Source organism: Maylandia zebra, linkage group LG3, assembly GCF_041146795.1.
Source record: "Maylandia zebra isolate NMK-2024a linkage group LG3, Mzebra_GT3a, whole genome shotgun sequence".
NCBI classification, from domain to species: domain Eukaryota; kingdom Metazoa; phylum Chordata; class Actinopteri; order Cichliformes; family Cichlidae; genus Maylandia; species Maylandia zebra.
Genome location: NC_135169.1, coordinates 7,010,341 through 7,024,473, shown reverse-complemented (window position 1 = coordinate 7,024,473; position 14,133 = coordinate 7,010,341).

Sequence of the window (14,133 nt, the reverse complement as noted above, 5' to 3'; positions counted from 1 at the left end):
CCGTGGTGAAACTAAACGCAGAGGAGGCTTGCAGTAGGCTGTGGATATGTTTTTTCACGGACTCGTGTAGTTTAGGCAGCTCCGTGTCAGTCATGTAGTCGCAGCTTGGGACATCATATCTGGGCTCCAGAACATGGAGGAGACGCAGGAATCCAACATTTTCTACCTCCGAGAGTGGCTGGTCACTCAATGCAATGTACTCAATAATTGCCTGTGTTATTTTCACAGCACGTGGATTGTCTCTGGACATTTTCTCTCGTCTTGCAAGAGTTTGCTGCAGCGTGGGTTGTGTTGGTTTAGAAGCGTGGCTAAACTCCTTGTATTCATTGTCGTGTTGGGATTTTAGGTGCTTGATTAAATTGCTTGTGTTAAATGCGCTACCTTTTGAGCCTCCTCTGGACAATTTCGCTGAGCACAATTTGCAGTCCGCCTTTGTTTTGTCGTCTTCATTCACTTTGAAATAGTTCCACACGGCTGACATGTCTCGCCTCCCCTTCTCCCCCGCTCTGAGCTGCAGCCGGGGCCTGGGGGCGGGCACTCGGCGCCTGTGATTAACCCCTTACACGCCACTCAAACAAAAACATTTCTCAGACCGTGGTATCGGTCCCCGGTATCGGGGGACTCTTAACGAGTACGAGTACTTTAGAAAATGTGGTATCGGTGCATCCCTAGCCACGGTTCTGGGTTCTTTTGTGACCTCCTGGATGAGTCGTTGCTGCACTCTTGGAGTAATTTTGGTAGGCTGGTCACTCCTGGGAACTTCACCACCGTTCCAAGTTTTCTTCATTTGTGTTTAATGGCTCTCACTGTGATTCTCTGGAATCCCAAAACCTTGGATATGGTTTTTGTGTGATTAACAATTCATGTACAGGTTTTAGAACTCTACAGGTGGTACATCCATGCTCAGGTAAGGCTTTTGAGAACCTATAAGTAAAGTTCACTGAACTGGAAGTAAAATGTGGTTTGATGATGGTTGATGTGCTTTCCAAATGGTTAGAAGTTTTTCCTTCTATTAAAGGAGGTATCCCAGGGGCAGAACTCCAGACTGAGAGTGGATGAGAAGTTTTTTTTCAGAGAACTAGCGGGAAGCGGGAACCATTCCAGGCACGGCTGACAACCCAGACAGGGGTTAAGGTCAAGGTTGATGCCGTTTGTGGTCCTGCTAGTCATCACAAGAAGATTTCAGAACCACAGCAATAACTCAGAGGGTTAGAAAGATTGCTGCGTTTGACACTGAGGAAGTCAACCAGGGTGTACGACGTGCTCTGCCCTTTCATCATACAGCTGCGTTGGAACGACAGAGTCAGGGGTGGAAGAGAGGTCTCCTCCAACAAGAGCGTGCCAAACTCCAACTCAGTGACCGCAGAGCAGACTCTGTGCCACCTACAAGGGATCAGCGATGGACCACAGACAACACTTGACTAAACAGTCAGGCCGGTTTTGCCCAAGAGGTTTAGTGTGTTTTTAACTTAAGGTGGTCGTTGGTGTGACGTTTCTCAGCATTTTGCAAATGATACATGACTCTCTGAACATCACAAATTCTTTTAAAGTCCTGATCCTGATTAAAAGTGACTGAAGTAATTACAGTATGCAAGTTTCACAGCTACCTGACTAACAATAACTTAAGATAAGAGATAAGATAAAACTTTATTAATCCCTCGGGAGGGTTCCTCTGGGAAATTCGGTTTCCAATAGCACAGCACCGACAGAAGTTACAGAGCGTGAGCAGAATATTATATATATACACATATATGAATACAGAGACATATATAAATAAAATATACGAAAGGGATAAATAGAATAAATAGGAATAAGAATACAAGGGAATTGCACATTTCAAGTATTGAAGTCTATTGCACCGTTGACTTTTAACAAAAGGTATTGCACAAAGGTATTGCACAGTGAAGTGAAGAGGCACTACAGCTTAGTTGTTCCCCCCTCCTTTGTCCTCCTGTTTCCCCTCCCTCTCCCCTCCAGAGAGGAGTTAAACAGTTTGATGGCGTGTGGGAAAAAGGAGTTTTTAAGTCTGTTAGTTCTTGTCTTGGGGAGAAGCAACCTGTCACTGAACAGACTCTTCTGGTTGTTAATGGCCGTCTGCAGAGGATGCCTGGCATTGTTCATAATGTCCAGCAGTTTTTTTAGTGTCCTTTTCTCTGCCACTGTCACCAGAGTGTCCGGCTTCATGCCGACCACAGAGCTAGCCCTCCTGATCAGTTTCTCCAGCCTGGATGAGTCCTTCTTTGCTGTGCTGCTCCCCCAGCACACCACAGCATAGAAAAGTACTCCAGCAACCACCGACTGGTAAAACATCCTCAGGAGCTTCCTGCAGATGTAAAAAGACCTCAGCCTCCTGAGGAAGTACAGTCGGCTTGTGTACATTTTGTATGGCAGCTAGACTGCTTTTCTAGCATGTCAGTTCTTGATGTGTAAGTGCATTAGATCCTGATTATCCTAGTCAACATAGCGACAACAGTTGTAAGTTGCTTTGACATATGTACAGAACGTTGATACATTGTTTGACACCCTAAAAGTAGGATTTGGGGGTCATTTTACTTCACTGAGGGATTTTATTAGGCTTTTAACATTTTGAGAGCACCCAGAGAATGAAGTCGTTCTTTCAGAGGTAAATGTGATAGAAAACAATCACTCTGTTGTAAATTTAGCTCAGAAGTGTTTGACGTATGGTGGCGGTGCGGAAACACATGGCTACTTCTGGGTTTTACCCCAGACTTTAAGAAGCACTAACATCAAAGTTAGCTCATGTTTTTTTTATTAATTTATCCACAGGTTCAGTCGTATTCACTGTCCTTGATGGTAAACATCTGGATGGGGCAAACAGAACGGCACAAAGGAGTGTGTGTGATGTTTGGTGAGGCATGTTTGCCTTATTCCCTAATAACACTGGGGATGAAGGTTCTTTTACACAAACAGTTACTGAATTGGGAAACATGGTTTGATGATAAAGTGGAGAAACTGTCTCACACTGAAGGGCTTCCTTATCTTAACAACAGGTTCTCATGAATGAACAATTTGAAGTAACTGAGCTTTTTAGCAGATGAATAACTAATGCTGTTTAATATTTTTGTGTGCAATCTCGTATTTTTGTGTGTTTTTCTTTTGTATTATTACTGTTATTTTTTTTAACAAAAAGGCTCAGAGGAAGAGGAGAGGATAGCAGAGTGAGGATGAAAATTAAAGTGTGAATTCTTTTTTCCTGACACTGTAGAAGGATACACATTGTGACATCCCTTTGAGTGTTGATGTTATGTGCAGGAATTGGAGAAGAAATTTCTGTAATTAATGTGAATTGGGGTGATCACAAAGTTTGGAATTGTGGTGACAAATGTCTTTATTCTATGTGTTGATCACATATTTTAACAATATCACTTTGTCACTTAGGATAGCTTCACATCTGCGTCTTATGTTTCCACAGGCCTGTTTCCTGCAGCTGCCACACATTCAGTCAGTAGAAAGCATGGAGGTGATGGAGGAGCTCACAGCAGGTCCCAGCTGAGCCACACTGTCAGTGTTGGCCGGCGGTCACGTGTCAATTCAAACACAATGAGACTAGAATAAAATGTATCCATAAACTGGGAGACTTTATTAAAGAGAGCGCACATTTACACACTAACACAGCAAAGAACCCAACATCCTGCAAAAGAAGCAACCAGGAAAGATGAGTATGAAGAAACTTTTACAAACTCAGCTTTGATTTTAATCTAGAAATAGACAGTTGTGTGTCTGTGCTGGTCGCTGGGATTGTTGTGTTTCTGAGGTTGACTATTACTGAAAGGTGTTTCTGTTTCATCGCTGCTTCACTGTTTGGACGTTTTCATTGTGTTCCTGTCTCAGCTTTATTTCCTGTGACTTGTTTGAGTTTGTGTTGTGAGTTTATTGTGGTGCTGCCTCCTCAGTGTGCGTCTGGATTGTGTTTAGTTATTTCTTGTCTTGTTCATTCGGTGCTGTTTTGATGTTTAATGTTTTACTTTAGTTTGATTTCTCTGACTGTCATAAAACCTTCATCTGTTTCTGATCTGAAGTCAGAGTCCAGAGTTCACAGTGTTTGATTTCATGTGTAGTTAATCATTTCTTCTTCCTGATGGGATCCTTTGTCCTTTATTTCTTTGTCGTTCCTGATTGTAGAGCTGAGATAAACATAAAGCACCACTTCTGTTTCCTTCTTTCATTTGCAGAAGAATGTGTCTGCATGTGTTTCTGAGTAAAGTGTGCAGTGATACAAACAGCCTGGTTTACACGTGAACTTTAATGACAGATTTAGAGCTCAGTGCATGAATCTGAAATAATAACACACATGTACATTTCAGCCTTTGCGCAAACACACAGTTTCACTGAGTTTTGTTGGTCTTTGAAACAATAATGGTCTCTCAGATTAATCACATCCATATATATCAGGCGCTGTTTGTTTCTTAGTGCAGCTGTTTGTGTTGGTGGAGGTCAAAGGTGTGTTTAGTGTCTCCACAAAGAGTCTGAAATCACAGGAGTGTGTGACCTGTGATTAAAAAGGTTCTGGCTCATGTACAGCATGTACAACATGTACAGCACAGAGTGAAGCTTCATGTTGGTGTGTGTGTGCAGTGTGTAGCATCCATGCTAACATAAACTCACTGAAGCACCAAAGCTTCATGTTTCAGTTTTATTGTGTTTGACTCATAAAGTTGCTCCGAGCTGGTTGTAAATGATGGTCATGTGAGTGTAGAGCTTTCTGTGTGTCGCTGGGAACCTGGAGCAGTCACACTACGAGGAGGCTGAACGTCCTCCTCTTTCCTCAGAAGTGATCTGTGGCAGTCTGCCATCATGTTTGACTGCTCACACTAAATGTGACTCACTGAAAGCAAAACTACACGTACACAGGTGTGTGTCAGGTATATTTGATTTTCTGTCAGGGACTGAAACTAACAAATATTTTCAGACACAGGAAGATTTTTGTGTCTTTAAATGATATTTAATCAAGTTTGGATTCACACATTTGTAAAATACTTCATGTTATTTTGTTATTTGTGTCTGGATTGAGGCACAAATGATTTCACACGTTTGTAAATCTTAGTTTGTCCCCGATAAACACATCATACACAGCTGTAACCCAGAAAACACATTATATACTGCGATAAATGCACTGCCCAAGTGGCCCCTCTCCCCACTGCCTTTCAGCAGCAAACAGGTCGTCAGAGGAGGCCGATGCGATGATTAAGTTTAACATTTATATAGCAATATTGCCAAAGAGTGCCAAAGCACTTTAAGCACTTTCTCAGTAACTTATCTTTCTTGTAGAACAGTGCTGCAAATAAAGAACTTTGTGTTCACAAGACTGTTAGTTAATCATTTACAAATCAATATTGTCTGTATGGACAGCAATAAAAAAAAGTGAACATGTAAAACTGCGGTGTTAATCGATGCGATTGAAAAATTTGGGTGCGCCTAAGAACAAAATGGTTTAATTATTTATATAGCACATTTAATTACAACAGGAGCGTTGACCAAAGTGCTGTACAAGAATGCAACATACCCAATAAAATAACAAATAACTCTCATGCTGTATTAAAAGCCAGTAAATAAAAATGTGTTTTAAGATAAGATTTAAAAAGATTGACAGTAGGAGCCTGTTTGATGTATAGGGGTAAATTATTCCACAGCTTAGGTGCTACGACTGCAAATGCTCGATTACCTCTGTGAACCAGCCTCGACCTTGGTACGGCTAAAAGCAAAAGATCACTTGATCTAAGAGATCTAAGGGGGGTATAAGTCTGCAAGAGGTCAGACAAATACCCGGGAGCCTGTCCATTCAGGGCTTTGTAAGTCAACAATAAAATTTTAAAATGAATTCTGAAGCGGACAGGGAGCCAATGAAGAGAGGCGAGCACCGGGGAAATGTGTTCACATCCTTTAGTATGTGTCAGAAGACGAGCTGCAGCATTCTGGACTAACTGCAGCCTTACCAGGCAGGTCGGGCTAACTCCAGCATATAAGGAGTTACAATAGTCCAGCTGGGATATAATAAAAGCATGAATTGCCCGTTCGAAGTTTTTAAAAGATAAAAATGGTCTCACCTTAGATAAAAGCCTCAGTTTGAAGAAGGACCGCTGTACGACTGAGCTAATTTGTTTTTCAAATGTGAAATTGCTGGCAAATATAACCCCCAAATTTTTGGCATGTGATTTGACAAAAGGCTCAAGACTGTGCAGGTTAAAATTAGAGGTGCTGGGATTGGTCCAAAAATTATCACTTCGGTTTTGTTCTCATTGAAGTTAAGGAAGTTAGAGGCTATCCAAGATTTAACTTCACCGAGACACTGAAGTAAGGGTTCTAGTGAGGCAGGACTGTTTAACCTTCAGTTGAAGATAGATCTGAGTATCATCGGCATATGAATGAAAACAAACGTTATATTTTCTAAAAATTAGACCTAGAGGTAGCATATAAATGGAGAATAAAATTGGCCCCAGTATAGATCCCTGGGGAACACCACAAGTAAGGGGAGCTGAGGAAGAGATAAAATAGCCAAAGCTCACAGAGAAGGTCCTGTCAGACTGGTATGACCTGAACCACTCTAATGAGGTGCCCTTTACGCCACAATGCTCCAACCGTGACACTAAGATGCTGTGGTCAACAGAATCAAAGGCAGCGGTCAGATCTAAAAGCAGTCTATAAACCCCGTCATGCTAGCTAGTACGCAGTACGAGTTATTGTAACAGACTGTAAAAAGTCAGCATAACGAAAATAAACTCCACCTAAACTTGGTTTATATCTGATCCAGATAGACTGCGGGTCATAACTTCTTACCTGAAGTTCAGTTCACCGCCTCGGGTCTCTGCTCCACCTGCCTTTCCGTCATCCACCCACCAGCGTGTTGCATCTGCTGGCCTCCACCACTTGCTAATGTTACTGAATCTGTAGAAGCTCCGCAATAGTCACCACCAAACAATTGAGTTCATTTTACACATCTCCCAGCATCTGGCCAATCCACCACCTTTCAGTGTTTATACTGTTACGGAAAAAAAACGAAAAAAAAAACCCATCGGCCCATAAAAACGAAAAATCACCATCGGCCCACCGAGCAAATGCCCGGTATGCCCGATGGCCATCCAGCTATGGTTTTCAGTAATACGAGATCAAACATAACCTAATATAAATGTGATTTATACGGAGCGCCTCTGATGACATGGTACAAAAAATAAATAAATTGTGGCCACGAAATACCATTTCGTGGCCACGAAATAGGTATGACGTGTGCACGAAACGCTAATTTGTGGCCACGAAACACTTGATGATATATATATATCATCCCAGGGCACATTCACTAGAACCTGCGTCAGCCATAGTACGGAGTCCTTGCTGTTGGTGATGTCCTTAAAGTGAGTGTATTATATTTTATATTTATTTTATATTGTTATCCCGCATTTCGGCAGTTATTTATTCAGACCTATCTTTGTTACTATGTTCTAAATGGTATCTGCTGACGTTTCAAACGTTGTATCCTCATGTTGTTACTACACGTTGTTTTGTTGTGCTAATATGTAGCCGTAAACTCATTTTTAACTGTAGGACGAGCGGCGGCCCGGCAGCACACTTTCTGTTAGGTGACGGCTGTGTGCGGACAGGGATAGGACCCAAGGTGCAGACTCCGGAGACAGAACTTAAACCAAAACAGCTTTAATGCTGAACGCAAACATCACATAACTAGAAAAAACTCAAAATAAACTAACACCGGTGGATGGGCAAAACACACAGCAAAATAAACGGTAGATCGCGACACGGACACAGAGAAACACAGGGCTTAAATACACAGAGGGAGCAATCAGGGAATGAATAACAGGAGGGAAACACAGCTGGGGCAAATCAGAACTGACGAGACAAAAGGAAGCGTAAACTGAACACACTGAGATAAGACAGAAACCTTCAAAGTAAAACAGGAAACACATAACACAGACTGAACAAAGACACACAGACAGGCACTACAGAGGGAACAGCGACGTGGGACCAGGGCAGACACAGACACTGACAGGACACGGGGATATAGCTGACAGGGGAGACAGCAACTAAGGATAACACAGAGACATAAACCAAAAGACAGAACTCTAACAAAGAAACCAAAGACTAGAAATTATAAATAATATAATGAACTCAAAACCCCTGGGTCAACGACCCAGGCATCCTAACACTTTCAAAGTAGAGCAAGGCTGAAGGCTACTAATAAACGAGGTATGTTCAACAGAAAACCTTAGTTCTCTGTGTCACGAAGGTGTCTCTCTTTTACTCTGACCACATCACCATGCTAGCTGGTGCAACTAATCTGGTCTGGACAATAATAACAGTTTTAGATGGAAAGCATCTTAAAATTGCCTCTTTTTTTCTGAACATCTCCTTTGAAAGTAGCATCATGTGAGTCACACTTGTTAAGGTAATACATGCTAAATGAGCCGTAGCTTTCAATGCATCACCGGATGAAGCCTTGCAGTTACAGTAGCTCACTGCGGGTATCACGTTGCCAAGGGAACTAATAAAGCATACAGTGATCGGAATGATTTTGTATTGATGCAGGTTGTCATTGCTCATACTGAACTACTTAAACTCCAAGTAGACAATCGCTCCATTCCTCATTACCATAGATAATATCTAAGAAATAAAACAATCATTATCATTTCTTTACAGCTATTTATTAATGACTGACTGACTATATATATATATATATATATATATGTATATATATATATATATATATATACATATATATATATTGTACTATTCTTAGTTAGCATATTGTCTGTCTTGTTAATGTTGGTTAATGTTGGTTTATAATGGAGCACTGTAACAAAAAATAATTTCCCCCAGGGATCAATAAAGTATTCTGATTCTGAATCATTATCAAATTCTGATTTGCCATAGATAAAGGGATTTTATAGGTAGGCTATCATGTAAAAATCTGCTACATAAAATTAATTTCATTTTCATGTGGTTTAGAGGTCAGCTATGGATACTCGGCTGTGAGAATTTTTAACAGAGCGCAAAGTTGAAGAAGATGTGATCAAGAAACTTGAAGATGAGAATGTAAGCCACTGCAGCTGTTGCTGTGTGCGTGCGTGTGTGTCTGTGTGTTTGTTTGTGAACGGAGAGCCGCAATCCACAATTTACTATGCACATTCTAAAAAGATTTATTGAATTTCATATTTTGGTTTAATCAATGACATTAATTAATGACATGATATGTTTAAAGAGTAATTTAAAAAGTAATTTTTGTTCATCTTATGTTGGACAAATGTGTACCACATTACCAAAAGTATCTGTTATCAAAAGTAGATAGCAAAAAACAACTCTAAAATATGCAGTTGTATGTATTCATTGTTTTTTTAATATTGACAATTTTATTAATTTGTTGTTTATATTTTTCAGATTGATGAAACTGTCATTCCCTTAATGACAGACAGTGACCTGGCAAAGTACATCCCCAAAGTTTGCAATAGAGTCTCCACTGTGGCCTTCTGCAGACAAGCAACACTGTCACGGACGTCACCATCCAGGAAAGAATCTATACTCTCAAGGCTACGACAAAGACTGACAGGAGCTGAGGGAATGCCTCCTAAAAAGAAATTGTCTCAGTGGGCAGAAAATACAAATGCAAAACGAACAGTGAGACGAACTGAGGTTGGCTGGATGGATTTTGATGAGGAGAAGGGTGGGTTCAAACAGGTGAAGTCTGTAAGTGGTGGTGGAACAAGGCATTTATCTGTAGATAAAAATGAAACCGTGTCAAATATCAAACTTATGGCTGAAAATCTGTTTTTCCCCAATGGCATCTCAAAAACCCCCAAAAGTCTTTCACACTAGTCAACTCATATTGAGAGCTCACAGATGCATGTGGATGCTTCCAGTACAGTTGATGAGCTGTATATGTTGTGCCCTTAAACAGGGGAAATAGTGAGGAGAGGTGAAAGAGCGGCACAGACACGCAGCTCTCACTCTCACTCGTCTGTATTGAGTTTCAGAAGCAATACAACCAAAACAATATTCTTATGGATGCACTCAGTCTCAGGACAACTGTGTCCAAACTAAGTCACTATTGTTCGCTGCATTAGCTGATGAGAATACTTTAGATAACATGAACTGTAGCATTAGACAAAAACATCTTTTTAACTCGCACATGTTAGCTGACACAGTCACTAACTTTCCACAGCAATGAAATAATACTTTAAGTACTGCATGTCTTTCAGTAGTTAACTTATACAGATAGTAACAGAAAAATCTTCACACAATATGGCGGAGTAATAGCGAAAACTAGCATACGCAGCAACAGAGATTAACTGGAACTTCTCAGAATAGTCCGCAATTCACATCTTTCGCTACAATGAACAATGATAACAACGTAATAATCAACAGTAACACACATTTATACAGATTTGTGCATGACAGTTACCTTAAACAGGGGAAATAGTGAGGAGAGGTGAAAGAGCGGCACAGACACGCAGCTCTCACTCGTCTGTATTGGGTGAAGGAGGAAGCGCGCGAACCCACCTACTGGAGCCCTGAGGCATTAGCAATGGATCGACGCACAATCCACCCAGGCAAAACTTTCACTGCTTATCTCCCTCTATATTCCCACTGCATATTCTATTCAAAAACAGTCAAAGCAACAAATAAAACATTAATAAAGGCATCACATGAAATTTAAGGAACAGAGATGTACAACTCCAAAACTAATGAAAATTATGATCCACCACATATAAGCAAAGTAAGGTCAAAATTCTGCGACTTTATCTGTGTACCAGAAAGAAAACACAACAGCAGCCCCAAGACGTAGAGGCCGATCATGCAATGACCCAGCCCTCTGTGGTAGATCTCACTGACAATGAACCTAATCGGGCCGCTGATGATCTGTTGGTGGAAAACATAAATTCAGAACCATCAAACCACTTTGTAATTAATGATGGAGCTTCCATAAGTGGATATTTGGAACTGAATGACACATAACCATGGGATGGTCTGCCAAAAGTAGGTGAAAGTGAAGATTCTGATGCAGTTGTTATTATTAGTGGGGATAACAGGGTGGATATTAGTGTGGTTGAACTAAACCCTGAAACACTGTTTACAGAAAAAGAGTCTGATCCACGTCATCACACATTGTCTCTCTCACCGGGGCTGACAGGAGAGGCCAATATTCCTGACCAAGCACCCCCTGAACCACGATCTTGTCCCGTAATACTGACTGTTAGAAGAGGTCATTGTCTTACTGATTTGATCAGTGCCTTTAAGGACTCAAACATTATTTCATCTGAGGTCAATATCAAAATGTTGTTACCAAATGGAGAGCTTGAACAGGGGGAAGGAAGTGGTGTTTTGCGGGACTGCCTGACAGAATTTTGGATGGATTTCTATGACAGCTGCACATTGGGAGTTGAGGTGAAAGTCCCATTCATCCGGCATGACTTTCAGTGTGAAGAATGGCAGGCTATAGCTAGAGTGTTTGTTGTAGGGTGGAAACAAGCTGGTTACTTCCCAGTGAAGCTTGCAATACCCTTTCTGGAGGAGATATTGTGCCGCTCGACAACCAGTAGTTTAAAAGATTCCTTTCTTTTGGACGTCTCACAAGAAGAGCGATCTGTTCTCCTGAAGGCTTTGGATGACTTCAATTCAGTGGATACAGATGAATTGCTGGAAGTACTTGATGCACATGAGTGCAAACAGGTTCCTACTAAGGACACACTGCTCCCTGTTTTGGCACAGATAGGACACAAAGTACTTATTCAGGCCCCAATGTCTGTAATCAAGTGCTGGCGTCCCGTTGTGGGTTCTGTAGCTGGTTTACTCCCACCAGAAGGACTGCATCATTTCATTGCAGAAAAAAACCCAACTGTAAAAACAGTGAAGGAGCTTCTAATCTTTCCAGAGGAGATGACAGCTGCCCAGTCAACAGTTTCTCGTTACCTGAAAAGGTACATTGGAGAAATTGATTTCAATATCTCCCAGACCACAGACTCATAATACAAGTCAGTGCTTTATAAAAAAAGAAAAAGAAAAAAGAAAGTTGTGTTTTCAAAATTGGAGTTCAAGTTATTTTTACTTCCAATAGTGTTAACATGCTACATGGGTAGTGTAGTATGTGTAGACGATTTTTTTTTAAATTTTCATTGTAAGTGGGCTAAAGCAGTTAATTAAAAGTAGTCTAACATAAACGCTGTAATTTGATTATTTTAATAAACAAGTAACTTGGATGGATTCGATGCTGGCGTCACCACAGTGCACACGTCTGATGTTGCTCACAGTGGTCCAAGGGACGCTCAGGGAGTTTGTGTGTTCGCTCAGACACGTGAAACATTAGAGGGAACATTGTCTACCACACATCACACTCATAAAAAGCATGACTACAGTTTCATAGTTTTTATTATGTTTTTACTGATTAAACAGTAAAAGTTAATTTAAAAAAATCCCAAAACAGATTCCCACTGATGTCAACATCTCCCAATGTTAAATTTTGAAGGAATCAACACAGACAATTAAATGTGAAAATGTCACATTTGACTTCTTTTCTCATCAGCACATGAGCATTTATATCATAAATCACATTTATATTGGGTTATATTTGATCCTGTATTACTGAAAACTATGACTTAAGTGGAAGTTAATGAAAACTGATGATATTACTCTTAATTTATTGAGGCTCTTCCATAACTCAGATTATGTTATTAATCTGTTGCAGATCTTATTACTGCCTCATGAATCAGATTTTAACAGGATGTGTTCAGTTTAACTCTCTCACCACTTTAAAGGCTGAAGCTTTAAATCATAATATAATAATGTTTTATTTTTATAAAACATATTTTAAATAGAAACGCTTTTATAATTTCACCATAACAAAGTTCACTTCCTGCATGAAGGTGATCACAGCTCCATGAACTATTCCCACAAACATCACTGAGCCTCAGACTTTCTTTAACAGGCCTGTCAGACCACAGTGATCCAGCTGTTTGTGTTCATGTGCCACATTTATACGTTTTATTTCAAATCTACTTCACATTTTATTATCTGATATCTGCGACACACGGAGACTTCCTGTTAAACAGAAAGTAACCTTTGTGCGTGGGCGTGTTTGGAGCTGCAGGTGTGTCCAGCTGTGGGTTCGTTGGGTCAGCAGAGGATTTAACGGGACTTTGTGTCGGTTTGAGTTGTTTTTAAAGGAGGATGAAGACGCTGGTGGTGCTCCTGCTCCTCATGAACGGTAAGAAAGTCTCTGTTTGACCTGCAGCAGCTCCGCAGACAGTCCTCTGTGAGCGGAAGTGCTACACTCAGGTGCAGCTCGCGCCTCTGACGTCCAGGGGTCTGCTTTGGTCTTTTCTGAGTAGGTAGTGCGATTCCCCCTGCCGTGAGCCTCTTTGGGCTCTCGTACTCTGGGGGCATCTAGATGTCTGGAACCTGCATCTCCTCCATGCCTGCTTCATCTCCTGGGGGGGGGGCTATGGCTCCATATACCCACTATTAGACAGTTACATTGTAAAAGCTTGTGAACACAAGCGCTCACACACACAGGTGCACACACACGTACTCACAGACACACTATCTTGGTTGGCTGCTGCCTCTAAACATATCATGTAGTCCTGTGTGCTGCTGTTAAGGGTTCAAATATTGAGGAGGGATACAGGAGGAATTCCAAAACAACAACACTGATCCGGCCGGGTGGAGTCAAACGATGATTTTAATGAACACGCAGCGTGGGGAGATGTACACTGCAAAACATCAGCTGTAGATCTCCGCCCAAAAAGACACTTCAGATTGCTTTTGATTCATCAGGGTTAATGCCCCCTCATGCGTCATCAGATACAAAACATGCACACGTCAAGTCAAAACCACAATGACCTTTAACACAGTTTGAAAAAGCAACATCGCCTCGTCTCCATCCCAGGAGTCTTCCTGTCGCACGTCCTGCCCGCGCTCATCTTCTGGAACATCAGGCCCACCTTCTGCAACAAACTCTTCTTTTGCAAACACAATTTTGCAGTTACAAGCTTTTACAAAATATCACTTGGACATTCACCTACCTCTGAGTCTCACTGCTGTGTAAGTGTGTGGGTGTCGACCTGACATTCACTCAGTTTCACCTCTCACCTCACCAGCTAAACCTTGTAACCTTTC